General features: G+C 43.0%; 1 protein-coding gene across 2 annotated transcripts in view; it reads left to right on the forward strand.

The window, feature by feature from the left end:
* The window catches only part of prkcz (protein kinase C, zeta), a 113,273-nt gene that overhangs the window by 13,043 nt on the left and 80,776 nt on the right, over window positions 1-19,454 (forward strand). The window contains exon 1 of one of the 2 annotated variants that reach the window (XM_071475044.1): window positions 4,136-4,336. The exons of the other annotated variant lie outside the window; for it this stretch is intronic. The gene's annotated coding sequence lies outside the window, so the exon portion shown is untranslated. Of the gene's footprint in view, window positions 1-4,135; window positions 4,337-19,454 lie in introns of those variants that run through there. 2 annotated transcript variants of the gene reach the window in all.

The following is a 19,454-nucleotide window of genomic DNA, read 5'->3' on the forward strand; positions in this document are numbered from 1 at the left end:
TAACACATACAAGTATGTACAGGTCAGGTATTGATTCCTTGTATTTTTTTAACGTTCTGTATCATATTTTCATCAGTTAAAAAAAAAACCAAAAAACACGTTGATGTGTTCCTGGATTTTTCCTGGAAGTTAAAACTGCTTGACATGAAATCTGCCCTAAACACTGCACATTCAAATGTCTTGTTAGAGGAAACGACATGTGGTCATTAAAATCAAAGGCTTTGAGCTCTTGGGAGCAGAACTGTGCTCAGCCAATTAAATGGCTGTCTTTCTATTAGAGTGTATAATATTGCTGCAGTAAGTGGATTCACTCATGGAGTCTTCTTCTTTGGTGAACTCTGACATATGAATTCAGTCTGCTGACCAGCTGCAAACCATCCTGACAGTGCTGACCTTTGAGATAATGGAGAGTCAGAGAGTCCAAAAATGGAGGAATCATATCAGCTCTGAGTATAAAATACTCCATAAAAGACGTAGACTCAGGTGTAGCTGCGTGCAGCGTCATTGGGAGACTGGGAAATGTTTTCATCTAATGGACAGATTGAAACCATCCATGAGTGTTTCATATTTCATGTGCACAAAGGGAAACTTTGGCCTCATAGTTGGACAAGAGAAGAAGTAAAATGTCACCAAACATGAGGGTTCATCCTCTGTAGACCATGAATATGAACCTGTTAATGCCGTGGCCTGTCGTGGTCGGTGGGCGGGCCCTCGTCTGACAGTTTTCTGCACTTTGGTGCCGTTTATACAAAGTTTGCTCCTCCTGAAAAAACCTGAGGATTGTTCCTGAGCTGTGATATCAGTTGAGCCATTGTTGTGTTAACATGACCAGTCACTGTAGTTACTGCTGCTCTCTCTCTCTCTCTCTCTCTCTCTCTCTCTCTCTCATGTACTCTCATGTTGTTTGCTGCACTCCCTGACTGTCAATTTGCTGTGACAGCATGTTTCAGCAGCTTGTGGACTGCAGTGTGTGTGTGTGTGTGTGTGTGTGTTTGATGGGAGGGCAGCCCTGTGCTTTAGCCCTGAGGCAGACCACTGGTTTACTGTGTGGAGAGCGGAGAGTGGCTGTCAAACTGTAGGTAGGTAATAAGGGAAACACGCAGTCACACACACACACACACACACACACACACACACACACACACACACACACACACACACACACACATCAGGGTAGTGTGTGTGTGTGTGACTGTGTGTGTGACTGTGTGTTGTTTGTTGTGCCCGGTGGATGATGTGTAATGTTGTACATGTGACAGGAATAACTGTGGCTTCCTGCTGTTTGCTCCAGTTGAACCTCATTTGTTTGCTGTTGATGTTCATGAGTGGAAAGAGGAGGGAAGGATAGAGCTGGAGGAGGAGGAGGAGGAGGAAAGAGGAGGAGGAAGGAGGAGGAAGGAGGAGGAGGAGGAGGAGGAAGGAGGAGGAGGAGGAAGGAGGAAGGCTGACATTGCTGCTCATTCATTTTTAGAGTGCTGATGAACAGTGTGGGACCAGTGAGGTGCTAAAAAGTGAGCAGAATAATAATTGGGCTTAAAAGAACAGAAGAGAAATCCCCTCAAATATTTACTGTGTAACAATGAGACTGTGTGATTCATGTTTTAGTGCAGAACTTAAAAATCCAAAGTAGAAACACCAACATGTGTTTAATAATAAGTTATGTCCTGTAATTTGTCCTCTGACTGCTTCTGTGTGATGATGAGCTGAAACTCTTCAGTGTCTGAAGCAGGAGTATGAGGAAGGTTACTACTCATCATCATCACCACATGTTACAGGCTTTTCACCCCTCGTTGTTCCATCCTCCCTGTGAACTACACTAAACTGCAAGTACACAGTATACTGTTGCAATAATATTTATATTGTATATTTGTATGTTACAGTTTAAGGACATATTTTTACATCTTGTGTTTATATAAATTTTTTATCTTTTTATCTTTACCTCTATAATCGTATGTTATTCTCTATTCTGTAATGTAACAAACTTTCCCCCTGGGGATCAATAAAGTTTTCTGATTCTGTAAATACTCAGATTTAATCTTATTCAATGGGGAGTGGTTACAGATACACAGAGTGTGTGAAGACCAGCAGAGTAACTGACGTATAAAACATAACTTGACAGAAACTAACCAATAAAATTAAATATAGAATGTAATTCCAAATGTAATTATTAATTTACAGGGTTCACCAAACAATTATAACTTCTCCAATGAAGACATATGTTATAATATTACAACTATCTTGTCACTCATTATCTGTTTATACAGCAGTGTCCTCAGGAGGACATGTACTTTAATAAGCATCTATATCCGATTATTTGCAACTGTATTATGATCTGGTTGTGGACACTACGCCTGTCAGCAGTGACAAAATGATTCAGATCATAAATGTCTCAAACCTGCAGAACAAATGTTTGAGCTCCTGTTTGATGGGACAGTGGCTGAAGCAGTGACTTCACAGTGAGAGTCTGTTTGATCGTAGCAGTCGTGGAACATGATGAAGAGTCTCATCAGCACTGATGATGTTAACAGTCAGATGCTAAGCAGGTATAATGCTAACTATGTTCACCATCTTAGTTTATTGTGTTAGCATGCTAACATTTGCACAGGCTGCGTGGTGCGTGCATTTTGGCGCCCATGTTAACGGGTTAGAGCGGACACATGTCTCTTGCCTCGTGGCTGTATAGCGTGAGTTAGAGCAGTGGTTCTCAACCTGTGGGCTGGGGCCCACTGGTGGGCCCTGGAGGTATTGCTAGCGACTGTCAACAGTGTAGCAACATGACATAAAATTGACACCTGTCACTATAGTTTTCTACGTCGAGGCTGAAGCTGAATATGACACTAAGATAAAACATTTTTTATATTATTATATATTTTTTAGCAGCTGCATGTGGAGACTCACTGGAGACACGCAGCTCTGTGAACAGCCCGCAGCTCGTTCCTGGTGTCACGCTGAACATGACTGTCCACAATGTACCGGATTTCATGGTAACTCATCCAGTAGTCGGTGCGGCCTCTCACTCTGAATCAGTGTCACAGTGGCTCTAGAGGAACAGTCAGGGAGGCACCACATTCATTAGGATTCATCCTCTGGGGACCGTGGGGATCTGTGCCACATTTAATGGAAATATGGAGAGTAGTGGGCCAACACTGCCTCCTCTAAAAACAAGTTCTCACTCCCTCTGTTACCATCTGCCACAATCTGACACCTACACCTCTGTTTGCAGAAAGACATTGTGTGTCTTTGTCCTGCAGTCCAATCAAAGTCCTGTGTAGATGGCAACCAGTCTGCCTGGTTACAGTCTCATATTTTAAGACAAATTTATGTTGCCAAAATAAATAGAGAAATATCTTCATGGAGAAACTGACAGAGGTCCTTATAGGCCTGACGACAAGAGACAAGTCACCCCATGAAAGCAGCTTTTTTTCAGGCTTAAAGTGTGATTTTGTGTGTGTGTGTGTGTGTGTGTGTGTGTGTGTGTGTGTGTGTGTGAGAAGAGTGAACAGACCCCCTCTGTGAGGAGAGAGAATGATGGAGGGAGGGAGAGAGGAGATGGAAGTGTTGAAATCCTGGATGATGTGCACTGTGGATGGAGGCTGCCCTGCCTTGCACTGGACCCACCCCCCCCCCCCCCCCCCCCCCCCCCCCACTCCCATCACCAGCACCAAGCCCCACCCATCCCCCCACAGCCCCACCCTCCTCCTTCCCCTCCCACCACTGCCAGCTCTTTTTCCCAGCATCCCCCTCGCTTTCTCTCAGCTGTGTGGCACCGCTGTCTCTCCAGGGAGGAGCCTGCAGCGCTGCTGCATCACACAAGACACAGAGGCGGGTGAGGGACACAGTGTGAAAGTGAGAGACGGGGAGAGAGAGGGAGGGAGCATTGTACCGTGCAGATATCAGTTGTTAATATACAAGGCAGGCACTTCATTTTTTTCCCTTTATTCTTCTATTCTTGGCTCAGCCTGCCACAGTAAAAAACCAGAGCGGTACGACTTCATCGAGGATAACACATCCTGCAAGCAGGAGCAGACAGAGAGAGAGAATTAAACAGCCTGGAGAAAAGCAAGGCGACTCCATCAGCTGTGAGGAGAGAGAGAGGAAGAAAGGGCGAGTGAGGGAGGGAGGAAATAATGAAATAAATCCCAGGGAGGAGAGAGAAAGAGGGAGGGATCGTCAGAGAGAGGGAGAGGAGGGGATGTAGCAGTGTGTATCCTCGCCGGCTCACCGCACATACACATATACACATACACACACACACACACATGTACACATACACACATGCACACTTAGCCTGGATAATGTGCTGAAAGAGGTGGAGAGAAAGGAAGAAGGCAAACCGGTGAGCTATCTATCTCTGCATACTTCCATCCATCCTTCCATCCATCCATCCATCCATCCATTTTGTCATCCACCCGTCTGTTTTTTTCACCCCAAGCCCTGAGACAATGGATTTGGGCGAGTGTGTCCTTGCCTTGATTCCTTTTTGTGTGTGTATGTATGTGTGTGTGTGTGTGTGTGTGTGTGTGTGTGTGTGGGAAATCTATCTGCTCCCACGATTTGCATGATTGATTCATGCCTTGTCGCTTGTCGTGTCACGCACTGCAGGCAGGTATTGTGTGCATGCAACCAGCTAGCTTTGCTAGCATGGCTGGTGCCTGCTGCTGGCTGGCTTCACAGTATCGTAGCCCTGGAAGGCTGTCTGTTGGGCAGCCCGCTCAGCGGCTGCACCTGCCAACGAGTGTGACATGGTGTTGATGTGCATGCATGTGTGTGTGTGTGTGTGTGTGTTTGTGTGTGTGACGGTTGCATTGTTATGATGGTGTATGATTGAACCATTATATCAGGCCAGTGTTCGTCTGAGATTCAGATGTATGTCTGGCTGTAAAGGTTGTAATGCAGGTTGATTGCACATTAGACCACTGTTACACCGGTTCTATTGGAATCCTTTAACCTAAATTGACTCTAATGGTCTAAATGCTGTTTCAGAGGCTTATCCATCCTGACCAGAATACATGTCTGTCACAGAACTGTTTTATTTTTAGCACCATGAAAATGGGTTAAAGATCGAATATTGTGATAAGATAGTGGGGATTCCTGCCACTTTAATCCAAAAATGTTAAGGTTGACCTTCAAAAACCTCTTTGTGCAGCTTAAATTGTACATATGGCCAACAAACCAAATTTCTATCTGTCTCTGTCAGTCAGGACAAACAGTGTATATATATATATGTCTGTGTGTGTGGGTGGGTGTGAGTGTGTTTATGGAGGGGGTTCATGGGATTGCTTGGCCAGTGGCTGTGCTCATTTCTACAGAGGAGAGGCTCAGGAACAAAGAATGTAAAAATACCAAAAGTGCTTTGTCTTCTTCTTCTTTTTCTTCTTCTTCTCCTCTCCTTTCTACCCTGCTGATGTCGCAGAGGGAAAGAAAGTCTACACAGTTGTGTATGTGTTATGAAAGCATTTTACACACCAACATCAATTTCCCCGTCATGTTTAGTGAAAACAACTGTATGTCTTCTGTGGAGTTTAACCAGTCTAGCCCTGGTGTTGTCATCAGGGTTATCTCAGCTTCAGCTTTTTAATAGAATTGTCCTGATTGAATTGTGGGACTGAAAGACCTGTGTGTTTTCAAGGCAAGACTATCAAGGTGCATTATGGGAAATGTCAGATCCAGTGTTTTTGGCCCAGACCAGGTACAAAGAATTAAAATACATCCACCTCTGTTGCATCATTGTTGACCATTTTACCTTGCAGTTCTCTCGACTTTATCGATATGCTTCACTTAATTGGAGAGGGACCATTTTAATGGGTAATGATAAAAACACAAAGACGGTATGTCGGGGGGGGGGACTAAAGCTTTCTTTGTGCAGTGATTTTTCCCTCTTGAAACAGAGTGTTTTAAATTTGCTGCAGCTCTAATTTGCATATTTTTCCACTGGTCAAAAAAGGCCCGCTAACATCTGGCTTTTGTCGTCAATGGAAAAAGGTACAACTGGCATTATCACCTGAGTCAGATGACGCTGCAATTGGTATTGATGTAAACACAACAGACACTGTAAATACACCTATCACCTGTCCAGCACCACGGCTACACTGCGCTCAGAGATAAACTATTGAGCTGCAGCCCTGAAATGAGTTTTAAAAACACATAATCACGATCATATGGAGGCTCCAACACTGACGAGCACCGACCTGGGGATGAGACACTGTGGGCCCGTTTCAATGGTCTGCACAGCGGCTAGCAGCTCACTGTTTCTCTCCTGCGTCTGTCTGTGTGTGCTCTGTAACTGCATGTGATGACATTGCTCCCTGCAGTTGTTTGTCTTCTCTCTCAAACCCATCTGGCAGTGAAAAAGGAGTCAATCACCTTTTTAAACAGGTTCACTTGTGTTAAAAAAAACTGCTTATACCCTGTAATTTTGGTGTATTTTGACAATTTATCAGTGGCTGAGGATTGTGGATGTTGTAGAGTTTAGAGCTGGCAGCCGTTAGTCTGATCATTAGACTGAATTGCCAGTGTGTTTGAGTTCATTCACTCAGCCTGACACTGTGCTCATGTTAGCTGATCTATATTTGGAGGGGGGTTATTTTGTTGTGCCAGTCGGTAGTGAATGGCCTATCAGTCCTGCCAATATGATTTTTAGTTGACACAGAAGTTGTAGTAGCGCTTGCTTAGAGCAGTTAGTTTATTATTTTTCACATTGATCGAAGAAACCTGCCAATTTTACTGTTGCTATTTCAGTGAATCCACTTACAACAACTGGATTAGCGGCATCCATTTTATCCACAACTGTGTTTTTGTGGCCATTACTATCTGTAAGGAAAGTTCATGTGATTTAATTACGATGTTTGTCTTATTATTTCTACTTCTAATTGTGCGCAGTGTGAAGAAGTCCGGTGTTAGTCGGGCTCTCCCACGTTTCCTTGTGTCAGTGACTCTGTGTTATTTGCTCTGGTGTGTTCTCTGATGCTAGTGGTCATGGCTCAGCCCTGTTTACTCTGAATGTTTCTTTGCCTAAAGTGAAAAGACACTTCAGCATTCAGCCTCTCTGTCCTTGGCCTGCTCTCTGCAGCGCAGGAGGTGAATACAGAGCTGGAGTATTACATCTCAGAGGATATATCTGGTTTGGGAGCGATTGGGGCTGTAGTGGCCATGCTCTGTGCAATCTGAGTCATCCTGTGTATTGATCCCTACGCTGTTTCCAACTATTTATGAGCCTGTGTAGGACCGCGGCTGTGTGTGTGTGTGTCTGGTTTGAAGTTACTTTCCTGTGTGTCAGTTTTGCTGACTGGTCACTGACCTATTAATAGCACTTTATGGATAATACTCAGCTGAACAGCTCAGTTTGCAGTGCAGTTGGTTGTTACCTAATGCTGCACAATGATGCATCTGCTCCCATTTCCTCTTGTTAGCTGTGGCTGTGTATCAGTTCATATCAGCAGCTGTAGCTCTCCTCTGGTTCTCTGCTGCACTGGTGAGACGGCCCATCGGGACTGCATTATGGAGCTGTAGTCAGTCTGTAAGTGGTTAAACTGGTTAACTGGAGACCACCAGACGCTGGACTGCTGCCTTCAATGTCTGGCTGATGTGGGAGACTATGGTCCTGCTTTGCTGCTCATAGTTCCTGCCCAATACCATTACACACCACATACTTCAGCTCCCATCCTCACAGCATGTACACACACTCTCCAAATGTAAAAAAGTGTAATGGATGTCGAACAGAAGGCCTCTGTCACTGCTGCAAGACAAAGTGTTCTCGCCATCAAACAAGAGAGAGGGTTTTCCATCCTGCAATCACTGATCAGATCAAATAAGGCTCCAATTAGAAATGGGAATTTGGACACAACGCTGCCATCCCCGAGGGATTAATCTTTGAGCTGGAACAGTTTGCATTTGCAGTTAGTGATGAGGGTGGTTGCTTCTGTTGATTAGCATGATTTTGTATGATTGTTATGCACTATTAGCTCAAGAAACCAGAGCATCCAAAGGCAACGATTGTTGTAGCAACTGTTAAAACGTGACTCTAGGTCGTCCGCATGCTATATTTCCACACATGCATCTTAATAGGGAGAACACTTGGTCCACTCAGTGCTGGCCAACTGTAGGATTACATAAACTCATCAGCCCTGGCGTGGAACCAGCGATGGGGCAGCTACTTTGAGAATCCAGTTTTAGCTCACTCGTTACTTGCTTTAAGTTGTAACCACTGATGTAATCTCTGGGATGCCTCAGCTCAGAGATTGTCCGTATACCCCCCACTCGTGTTTCCGTAAACCAATAAGAGTGATGCATCCTGGTGATGTCATCTGGGTGATGGTTTCTCAGGCTGGACTTGGGGACTACAAGCTTTTAAAGTAAAACCTGTGGAAGACCGAGCAAACACATGAGCAACATGGAAGCTCTGATGCTATTCAGTTGCATTATTGGAGGTGTAGGATTTCTTGGGCTGGACTGCAGCAGTGGGGCCAGCCTTATAATATCTGACTGACTGACTGTCTTGAGTGATCATATTTCCACCATTGGTCAGCTGAATGCCACGTGACGGAGTTGAAGTTTCTACATTGGCCGTTGCTTTTAAAAAATGAGTCGGTGCCAACAGTTTCTATCAGTGGGATTTTAAAAACCTGCATCGTGGACAACTTTTTATTGCATCTGTCGTGAGCTATAGAGACTTTTTTTCAAAAAGCACCTAGCGACAAATCTAGCGACTTTAAGCTAGTAAGAAGAGTCGTCAGTAATGTTGTCATTGGTCAGGAAATGGAGTTTGTAACAGGGAACAGGAAACAAGGACGAAACAGGATGTGGCTGGTTATTGTGGCAGTAAATAACCACAGGTAAACACAGAATTAGGATCATGCAAATGAACCCTAGGAAAGAATAAACTAGAACTTGCGTTTGTGCTGCACGGGAGACTCAACGATCTGATGGAGACCAGAGAGATGAGCCGGGGTTTAAATACTGCTGCAGCTTGTACAGTTGATGAGTTGATGAGAAGCAGGTCTTCAGATGGTTTGGTTGGAGAAGGACACCCACAAACACAAGAGAAGAACACAGAGAGAGACAGAATCTACCCATAACACACAAAGAGTTAACTTTGGATAATCTAGATAAACTGTTGGTTTGTTTACAACCTGTCTGAACATGTGACTTCAGACTTTGTTGTAGCAATGCTGCCATGTTCCCAGATCTCAGCAGTGGCCTTAGTGAACACAATGTTTTCATACCCTATAGAAATAAATGGTGACAAGTATAAAATAAGACCCAAGCCCAGCAGATGACCTCTTTCATTGAGGCTCCAGGTGAGTGCGTAGCCTCAGAAGAAAGAGAAATGATTCTGGCAGTGGGAACTGACTCAGACAAAACTCTCTTTTGTCAGTTGTATCAGAAAAGCAGTAAACACAGAGGAGTCACAGGAGACTTCAAGGAGTAACATAAAAACTCCCCTGACCCCACGATAATGATTTCTTCTTCCTTTCATGGTCTCCGCACTCATTTACTCACTCACACTATTCAAGGAAACAAGTGGCTTTTTGATGGCATCTTGGGTGGCAGTTACACACTCATGCTGTTCATTTGGACTTTGCCTTTTCTTGTCTTGCTGCTCCGACACCCACACACATCCACTGTGGGATCTATGATGCAAGAGCCAACAGTGTACACTAGTGTCTTAGAAATGGAGAGAGGGCCACAGAGAGGGTGCGCTTATTTATGGACTCCCACCTGCCGTTGGTGATGCAGTGTCTGGGTGGAGTTAATCCTCATTGGGTAGGCAACCTCTTCTAAATTAGGGGTGTATACTAGACTATTACAAAAAAACCAAAAAAACACATATAATCTGAGGCACACAGGACTCATATAATCTAAACAAGAAGACCAACAAGCAAATTTTCAGTGGTACAGTTCAGTAAGACTCAACTGGCTGCTCGCTCACTAACGATGAAATGTCAATGAAGCCAACAGGGGATATCACATCCATCTGTTTCTACAGGTTTAATAGCGTCTGTTCAGCGCATCAGCAGCTTAAGTATTGCTCACTGACAGTAGCGGGGGGTGGGCGATCTGGCCAAAAGATCACATCACAAACTTTTTTGGTAGAATCATGATCCGCGAGCTGAGTCACGAGGCTCCCCACAGATGTAGTTCAACTCGTGACTAGTTGTGCATATGGTTTCCTGGTCACAAAGCCTTTCACTTCAGCTCCAAGACCCAGCTCACAGATCTCTGCATCCCTTTTCCACTCTGATTTTATTCTGAAAGTCCTGACCAGAAGTTGTGATTTGCCGTTACTCTGCTTTCTTCTGTTTATAAACTGTGTCTCAAACTCATCATGGTTGCAGAGCAGAACAAGAGCTGCAGTTAGCGGGCTAGCTGTTTAACAGTTAGCAACAGACTGGTTAGCAGCGACTTAACTTTTGAAATCTAAATATAGCAGCTTTTAATGAGGTGATCAGTACGATTCATCTGAAGTCAATCATGTGCCAAAGTAAGATTGTCCATCATATAAGATCATCAGATCGTCCAGCCCTTGTATAACCATCTCAGAGAATCCTAAAAACTAAACACATCTTCAGTTTCAGTGCTGAACTGTATAAAAACATGTGTTCCACCAATGCAGCTTTTGCATGTGTGGCTGTTATTCAGATAGTTGTGAGCTGTTTGTTATTTAACTCAAAAAAAGATTTGACCATTTTCAAATATCACAGTGTTTTGCGCAGAATCATTTTCTTTATACAGTGTGGAACTAAAATAGAATAGAATCAATTGAGGTTAATGGTGTCTTATAGACAGCAGCACATCAGTGCAGCAGTACAGCATTAATTTACTGTTACATGCAGAACATAAAGTGGGACCAGTTCATCAGCTGCATCTGTAACAATAGTGTTATATAATGTATGAGCAGGAATTAATCACTGCACTAAAATTGTGACCAACCCCCTGAGGATGAAAAGACAACAGCCTTCCAACAACCACACAGCGCAAACTATAGGAGCTTCCAGCCAACAACAGCTGCCTTGTTTAGGGGCATAATGTTGCAGAGCTTCCTCGTTGAACACCTCTGGTCTCTTTAATGTTACTCGTCCACTAATCAGTCTGATCTGTGGAGCCACAGGCAGTGCTGAGCCAGAGACCAATAACTTCCTCTGTGACATTAAAGGAGAAGTCTGTTATTTGTTTTTTATGGTAGGATATTGATCACAGCTGTCGACATTATGAGACATAAGTATCAAGTGTGACAACCAAGAGCAATCTATTTGGAAACACTTGATCACTGTTAAGAGCTATTGCCTGTGTTCCATGCACTTCTGTGGTGGAGTATTTGTTGTCCCTCCAGCAGTTGGACCTAAGAATGGGATTGTTGGTCAGGTGTCTGCCTGTCTGCCTGCATGTCACAAGTGTTGGACAGGTATAAAACTAGAGGTATCACAACAACTACTGTCAAAACTTTGGTAGAAGATGATTCCCTCTGATTTTGTTGTCACCTGATCCAGTCTGCAGCACCACTGTGAGCTGCAACCAGTCCTCGAGCCTGAGCAACCACACAGGCCGTTTTCTCAACAACCCATAAAAGCGTCTCCTAAAATAGCATACCAGACCTTGGTTACCTTACCTTACCTACCTTTGTTGCCATGGTTACTATAATAACGGTCATGTCTTAGTTAAGTTTCGGAAAAGATGGTGATTTGGGTTAAAATAAGAACTTCCTCAACATTAGACGATCTTTGTTGTCATGGTTACAATAACAACAACAAACAGTCATGGATAATAGAAACAACATAAACTGCTCCTGGCACATGGGAATCGAACACCGCTCTCCTGGGTCATATTCATCCATCCACCCCAACCTCCTCCTGACGTGGACTTTGTCGCTCTATAAACTACGTCACCGCACTTTTCCCTTTGCTCCTGTCATCATTACTACGACCACTAGATGTCACCTAGCAACAAAACCTAACTATGGGTCATAGTAACCTGCTGACATAAACAACCTAAACTCAAATGAGATCACAAACACATCTAATGAGATTTTTACTTTTAGGTGTTTTATTACAGAAAGTGCTTGAAACCCACGACTAAAATCGTCAAACATTTTGTCATTGTGTTGCTTATGGACGGAATTAGCCCCTGGGGGTGCACAGGGCCCACTCTGAGAACCACTGCTTTAGAGGAAACACAAAACAAGTGGAAATTAAGTCATTCTGTGGATATAAAGATATGCTACAGCTCAATGATCCTCATCCCTCTTTAAATGTTCTGCCTACAGGAATGTTTCATAATTCACTCCATATCCTCATGAAGGTCGAAGGAGGTTTTTGTGGAGTGTTATCTTTGACAACACTATAACTGACTGTAGTCACTTCAAATCTAAAAATGTAGTATCATCCTTTGAAACTGGACATAGGTTAAACACAAAGGCCCCTGTGCAGTATATAGCAGCCAGATAGCAGTGCAGTAATCCAGGGAGAGAGATGATTTTAATCCAGTGTTCGCTGCGCTGACCTAGCAGGGCGCGAGTTAAAATACAGGCTGGGGATTGGCCCAATTACTTCAACATCACAGCAGCAACTCCTGTATACCCAATACCATTAAATGACTGTTTCAGGCCAAAGCCCTCCCTTCATGTAGCATGGCAGCCCCTTAAAGTCTGTGTAATGATATGCCAACATTGTTTTATTAAACTGGATCCATATGTGCTCTCATTGTGAACTGGAACTTCTTCATGGACTTTATTTATGCTGTGTTGTGCAGAATGAACTACACCACTAATAACTGTACTTATCTTCTGCCTTCTGTCCACATCCACAGTAGAGAAAGATGTTATCAACAGTTCACATCCAGATCTTAAATCTAGTTAAAATGCAGCCGAACACAGAGCTGCTTAGTTCTGACAGTTTGTTGAAAAGCACTTCAAAATGTAATGTTCTTGTGCTTGTTGCAGGAACACGCTGAACATTATTGGTGTGTATGTTGCTCGCCATCAAAGGTCTGTCTCGAAGAGGAAATCTAAATCTCAGTGAAAGAACCCACTGAAAATATGTTTGACGTGGAGTTAAGTGAGGTACTTATCTGTAGTCAGTGTATTATCTGCAGTAGATTCTGATCAGTGAGCTCCCAGGTTTGTTTGACGGCAGATAAAGAGCAAAAATATTCAAAATAAAGTGAAAACTTCAACAGATTTTTTTTTCTGTGGACATTTTTTAAAGTGGCTAAAACAGTTTTTTTCTGCTAAACACAGCAGCTCATCACTCGGCTCCTGCTGCCCCTCTAAACTGAATCTACTGCAGGTAACACACTGACTGTAGATCAGTACCTCACACAACCCCACATCTCATAACTCTCACTTTAAATTAAAGTGAAATGAGATTCTTTAGATTATTGGCCCAATTTGTCACATGTTAAAAATGAAAGTCATTGTGTTTGCAGAGCGTCTGAGCTCGGTCCTGGTGGTCTGAATTTTGCTTGATTTGATGCAAACACTGCATCACATGGCCACACAAAGCCATGTGAGTATGAGCATCAGACTGTTGTGTGTTTCACATCTGTAACTATATTAGTGTCCATATAGAAAACTGACCAGATGTTATGTCTTTACTTTCTGTATAATGAGTGACTGTTGGCAGAATCGTAGCCACTCAGATCCTCTGCTTTCACAAACAGTAGTTTACACACAGGAAGTCTTTCTGATGCCAGCTATCAGATTTGGTTGGACTCCCCTGAGTGGGATGCCTGTCTGTGCATCATTACCTGAGCAGAGTGGTTGTTGAAGTGTGTGAGCAGTGTTTGGCCTGTCCTTCGGACAATGTGGAGGCATCACAAAGCACAAGTAATACTTGACCCGGTTTTCTAAATCGATTTTATAAGTTATAAGCCAACAGTAGAGAGATGACAGGAAATGAAGGGAGAAATGGGAATAACCAGGGCTGAACAATTAATCTCAAAGTAATTGAAATCACAATACAGCCAAGAGCAATATTCAAATCACAGGAGCTGCAGTTTTTTTGCTAAAGGTAAAATATGTCACAACATTGTTGGCTCCGTGACTGTTGTGTTGCTACAGAGACGCCCGGCCTACAAATCAGATTCTCCAGATGTAAAGGAACATGCTTGTTTGGCACAAGCCCCAAAAATCACATCATCATCTTTTTTTTTTTCAGTGAAAATGTGATAATATGTAAATAATAAACATGATTTCTTTATTAACAAGGTGATATATAAATAAAGTTATTATAATTAACATAAAGCTAAGTCCCACTGCCATGGTGCACTTACTACTATCACTAATTACAAATAGTGACTTCATTAATCCCTGATGTTTGCACTATTACCTCCAGCTGACAGAAGATAACCTTACCTGGACTAACTTCCAGGTCATGTCAGGTGTGTATGTTGGATGTTCAGGTGTTCACTGAGCTGAAAATGTTCTTCAGGCTTCCTCATCTTTGGGCCAATTACAGATGAGCATGAGTGTCCTCCTCTGGCTGAGCTAACCAACAGCCCACACATGAACGGCACAGAAACGTCCTGATCAGAATCAGTAGGTTTTCACATACAAGGAATTTCTTTTGGTGTTTTGGTGCAAAAACAGCAAACATAGTAAGAAGGAAAAAGAATATAAACAAAGATGAGAACAAGAAAATACTGCAGGTCGGATCGCTTCAATATAAACAGAAGAATTTAACAATAATATATTAACAATAAAAACGTGAAAAGATGTATGGAAAATACAAATATGTACGATATGAATATGTTCACTGTGCAGTGCTTTACACTGGACCTAATGGCTCTAAGTGTAATAATACCAAGACTCATGTCTGAGTGTGTGTGCTGCTGTTTTACAGCTGTTTGTTCAGTGATGGTTGTGTACATCAGATTCCCTCAGGGTCAGAATCTGTCACATGACCTGCAGCTTCTGCTGCGGCCACTGAGCTGAACCTGAGTTCAGCCCAGTACTGGTCCTGCTGGCTCAGGTTCTACCACTGTTCCACCAGTGTTCTACAGTGTTCTCCAGTGTTCTCCAGTGTTGGCTGGTAGCATGTCAGTGTATCCTGCCCCACCAGCTCCTGGTCTGAGTCCAGCTGTCAGAGCTTAGTCATGTGACAGACGGGGGTCACAACATGTAATGATACCAGGGAGAGGATGAGGGTCTTAAAACTAATGCTCAGCCCAGTCTGTGTGGCAGACCGTCTGCACGGCTGTTGGGTTTTCAGGGCAGCATCCGTTCAGTGGAAAAGCACCGGTGACACTAGTAAAATGTGTACACACTTTCACAATAAGAGCCTCTTAACTCCCTTTAATGCTATAACGATTCCCAAAAGACCAAAGTGTGCTGAGGGTCACATTGCACTGAAGATATAAGAGATATTAGATATTAGAGTTCATCACAAAACTTTGTCTGAATTGACACTGATTTCACATCGTGTTTAAAATTCAGACCTGTTCTTAAATCTAACAGTCCGTCAGTCTACATCTGGCTTTGGGTGGGTGTCGATAGGTAAGTAAGGTCCTGCTGTTGAGTCCATGGTGCACTGTTAAAAAGAGGGTAGAGAGAGAGAGAGAGAGAGAGAGAGAGAGAGAGAGAGAGGTCCTTCACGCATCACAAGACTCAGCTGTCAAAGTGTGGAAGCCAGTGCAGCAGTGATGACTTACTTTAGTCTGGGACACGCTGGGCATGACTGAAAGACAAAGGGAGGGGGGGCGGGGTAAGCGGTGGGGGGATGGGGGGTGTTTTAATAGACTGGATCAAACCAGTCAAGTGTTTCTGCTTCAGGCCTTTGTACAGTGAGATTCCTCTGTGTGGGGGTTACTGTCATGTTTTAAGGATTTCACACATGAAACATTAAAAAAGACATAATTTAGGTTATTTTCTTCTCTAACACAAAAACAAAGTCTTTGGTAATCTGAACTACTAATTTCATAATTTATTCATAATACATCACATTTTTATTCACATTCATTTCATTTCATTTCATTCACAAGTCCTTTAAAGATTCCATTACTGCAACTAATCAAAAAACAAAAATTTTTTTAATTTTTGATAATTCTGTACGTGTACAAAACCATCAGAGTTGTTGATGTTGTTGCAAGAATATGAAGCTGGTGAAACTTGTGTCTTGAGGCTCTTACAACCAGTTTGTTTTCCTGTCTCTCTTTCTGAGACATCAGGTTTTGGACGTCGTGACACGTACCTGTTTTTCTTTAGAAGCCTTTGAGTCATGTTGCTGATATTTCTCTTGAAAATAGATTTTAATCTCACTGGGACTTCCTGGTAAAATGAAGGAAATGATAATAATCCAGAGGCTGCAGAACCCAGGACAGCTCGTGTCCTGGACGCTGACTGAGAAACTTGGTCACTGTGTCATTTAAGTCCCTCTTCCAGGATACTTCTCCTCCCCAGTTTGGCCATTAATGATCCTCATGCAGGAAACGGCTCATGAGATGTCCCATCAGCTGTTGTCGAGCAGGGTGTTGGGGTCTCTGTGGTAGACAGCTCTCCTCTGATTAGTGCTACACGCTGCTCTGTTTTCTTGCAGCTCTTTAAGATACTTTTTTAGATTACTGAACATTATACACAGGTCAGCTGCTTCAGACAAGTTTAGAACTAAAATGACCTCATACAACTGGAAAAGAAAAAGTTTGAATCATGACTGTTACCATGACTCACCACTGATTAAATTATTTTTGTATGCTCTGTGTCATGTCAATAAGTGTAACTCATGGTGGCTCATGTCAGGTCAGATCCCTTCAAACACAACCTTTCTTCCAGTTACATTATAAGAGTCTGTAAAAGTTTCATTGAATATCAGGCACAAACAACTCAGTATTTTGGATGAATCAGAGTTTGTTTTTGGGTTTTTTTTGGCAAATGACTTGTTTTTTAAGTTTTGGACTTATGGGTTTGACTTACAATTAGTAAATCTTCCTCTAAATAGAGACTTCATGGCCAAAGTTTATTTGACAATGTTATGATTAAATCATTCAGCTTTCTCAGACTATTGGAAACTAAAGCTGTTGTGAGGTTCACTGCACAGATCTGACGTGTTTTGCTGTAATTCACCATTATTTCATTTAACAAAAAATAAATTCTGGTAAACTGTTAGTGATCGATCCTCCTTGTCCAGATCACGGTGACATCCTGTGTCAGCAGCAGAAGATACCTCTCAGATATGTCACACATTATTTCCCTCACCTTGCCTAATTGCCTCCAGCGAGTCATCTGCTCGTTTAGAAGGAATGAGAATGTCGTATGCCATATGTCATCTGTAGTTACCCCTAATGAGGGCAGCTGGACATGCATTCAGGCTACACACCCATAATGCTCAGCACACCTCTTGACTTATAAGCATCTCGGGCTCCAGAAATAGCAACAGTGGTTTTGTAATGTGTCAGGCCTCCCTACTGCACTGCAGCACACCCACATGTTCCTGCTGCTGATAACCAAGCAGCTGGGAAGCTTTGTAGCATTGATCTGAATGCAGAAGCTAGCCAGCTCTGCTAGGATGTATTTGATTTTCAAATAACTGATGTCATTTTCTATCAGTAGTTGGCTGCATCTCTCTGGATCTCATGTCTGGAGCGTATAGGACATTAAATACAGAGACAAGTCTGAAATCTCGCTCACAGCAGTTGTTACATACAAAATAACAAATGTCAGAGACATGGCAGCCTTGACATTACAGGTTCAGCATCTGTAGCAGCCTACAGATGTGTTTATATATGCTTATGTTGCTGAGGTTTTTTTCCCGAATCCCACACTGTACCCCCTCCTCTCCTCTCCACTTGTCCCCCCCCCCCTTTTAATGGCGCCACAGATGGCTGCCTCTGTGTTTTGGTGCGCTCTGCACCAATCACCAGAAAAAATTCCTTGTTGGCAATAAACCTGATTCTGATTCTGATTCTGATTCTGATAAGCCTGTCCTGGTCAGGGCATTTCCTGTTGTGCAATGGTTATTTCTTGTGAGGTCATCTGGACTCGGGTAGGTTTATTTCTGCAGCAGCATCACTTCCAATACAGCGCTGACATAGCTGTGAAGCTGTGAATGGCAGCCTTGTCAGTGGACGACAGTGGCACAGCAGAGTGCCATTGTTCTGCCTTTAACACACTGTGGTTTCTATACTGACCGGAGTGATGCATCGTGGATGACAGAGGCTCTCTCCTGAGACAGAACTGGGTCTGTGATAAGACTCTATGTTGGACTAAAAGTTGTCTTTTAATGGGACATTTCACCGAAACACACAACAAACAAAATGTTCTACTAGTTACTCTCAGATTTTCCTTTTTTGAAGAAGCTGCTGCTGGTGAAGGAGAACGATTACACCTTTTCTCTTGATGTTTATTTTACAATCTGAAAAAGCTGAATTTAAGTTCAACCTTTGTGTCACAGGAAACAGCTAAATCATGATGTTTTGACTTAATGTTGGTGTCTGTTGGCTGCTGTTTTAAATTGATGTCCTCAGTGGATGAGAGAGACTCATACGTGGACCTTGGGTAAAGATTTGTTTGGTCAGAATATGAGGTCACTTACTAATATATCAGTCCACTGCAAATCAGTATTTTTCCCACCAAAACACTTCCAAAGCCGACAATACCACTGAAGATTTTAGGATTAGAATTAGAAATTTGAAATCTTGCTGGCGGTAACAGAGAACACTTCTTGTTAGCAGCTGATACAGTGTGCATGGCTTTCCTTTCACCTTGTGAGTCTGTGTGTGTGTGTGTGTGTGAGTCATCATGGCAAACTGTGGACCTGGAGACACCTACTGTAGCAGGAACTACTACAGAGATGGTTTTGAGGACGTTGGAAGGTGTTCAGCATCACGATGGGTGTGGTCCAACCTATGAGTACTGAGTACTCGTGATGATAAGATAAGATAAGATCGCAGCAAAGTGGCAGTGCAGAGAACAGGAAAGCTGCAGAAACTGCAATAACAAATATTTAGAACGATAAATAATTAATAAATAAAAAATTACATATTTACAACAACAGTAGCTAATGCATGAGGTTGTTACGGTGGTGAGTTGTCAGTTTCTGGTGTGTGTGGTTACTGAGCACAGTGTTTGTTGTAAAGTCTGACAGCAGCTGGAAGGAAAGACTTGCGGTATCTCTCCTTCACACACCGTGGAGCAGCAGAACGTATGGACCCAACCCGTAGTGAAGGGGTTTTAGATACAGTAACAGGGAGGGGAAGTGGACAGGGAGGCTTTACTAGAGGAGTCTGGTTGGAGCTGACAGAAAGGCTCCGGTCACTCAGATAACCACTCTCTAAACCTGTGGTGAGCAGTATTATTCTGGTGTTCCTAATAAAGTGCTCAGTGAACAAGCTTCTGTCTTTGGTCCTAGGATGTTTTTAAATGTATTGTCACACTTTAAGTCCATAACAGAGGAAACACAGAGTATTTTAAACAGATCCAGATCTTATGAGTCTCTTCCAGGAGCTGCAGACCAGCGTGTGCTTCACTG

Source organism: Trachinotus anak, unplaced genomic scaffold (assembly GCF_046630095.1).
Source record: "Trachinotus anak isolate AG129_WGS33_773 ecotype Australia unplaced genomic scaffold, CSIRO_AGI_Tana_v1 ptg000004l, whole genome shotgun sequence".
NCBI lineage: Eukaryota > Metazoa > Chordata > Actinopteri > Carangiformes > Carangidae > Trachinotus > Trachinotus anak.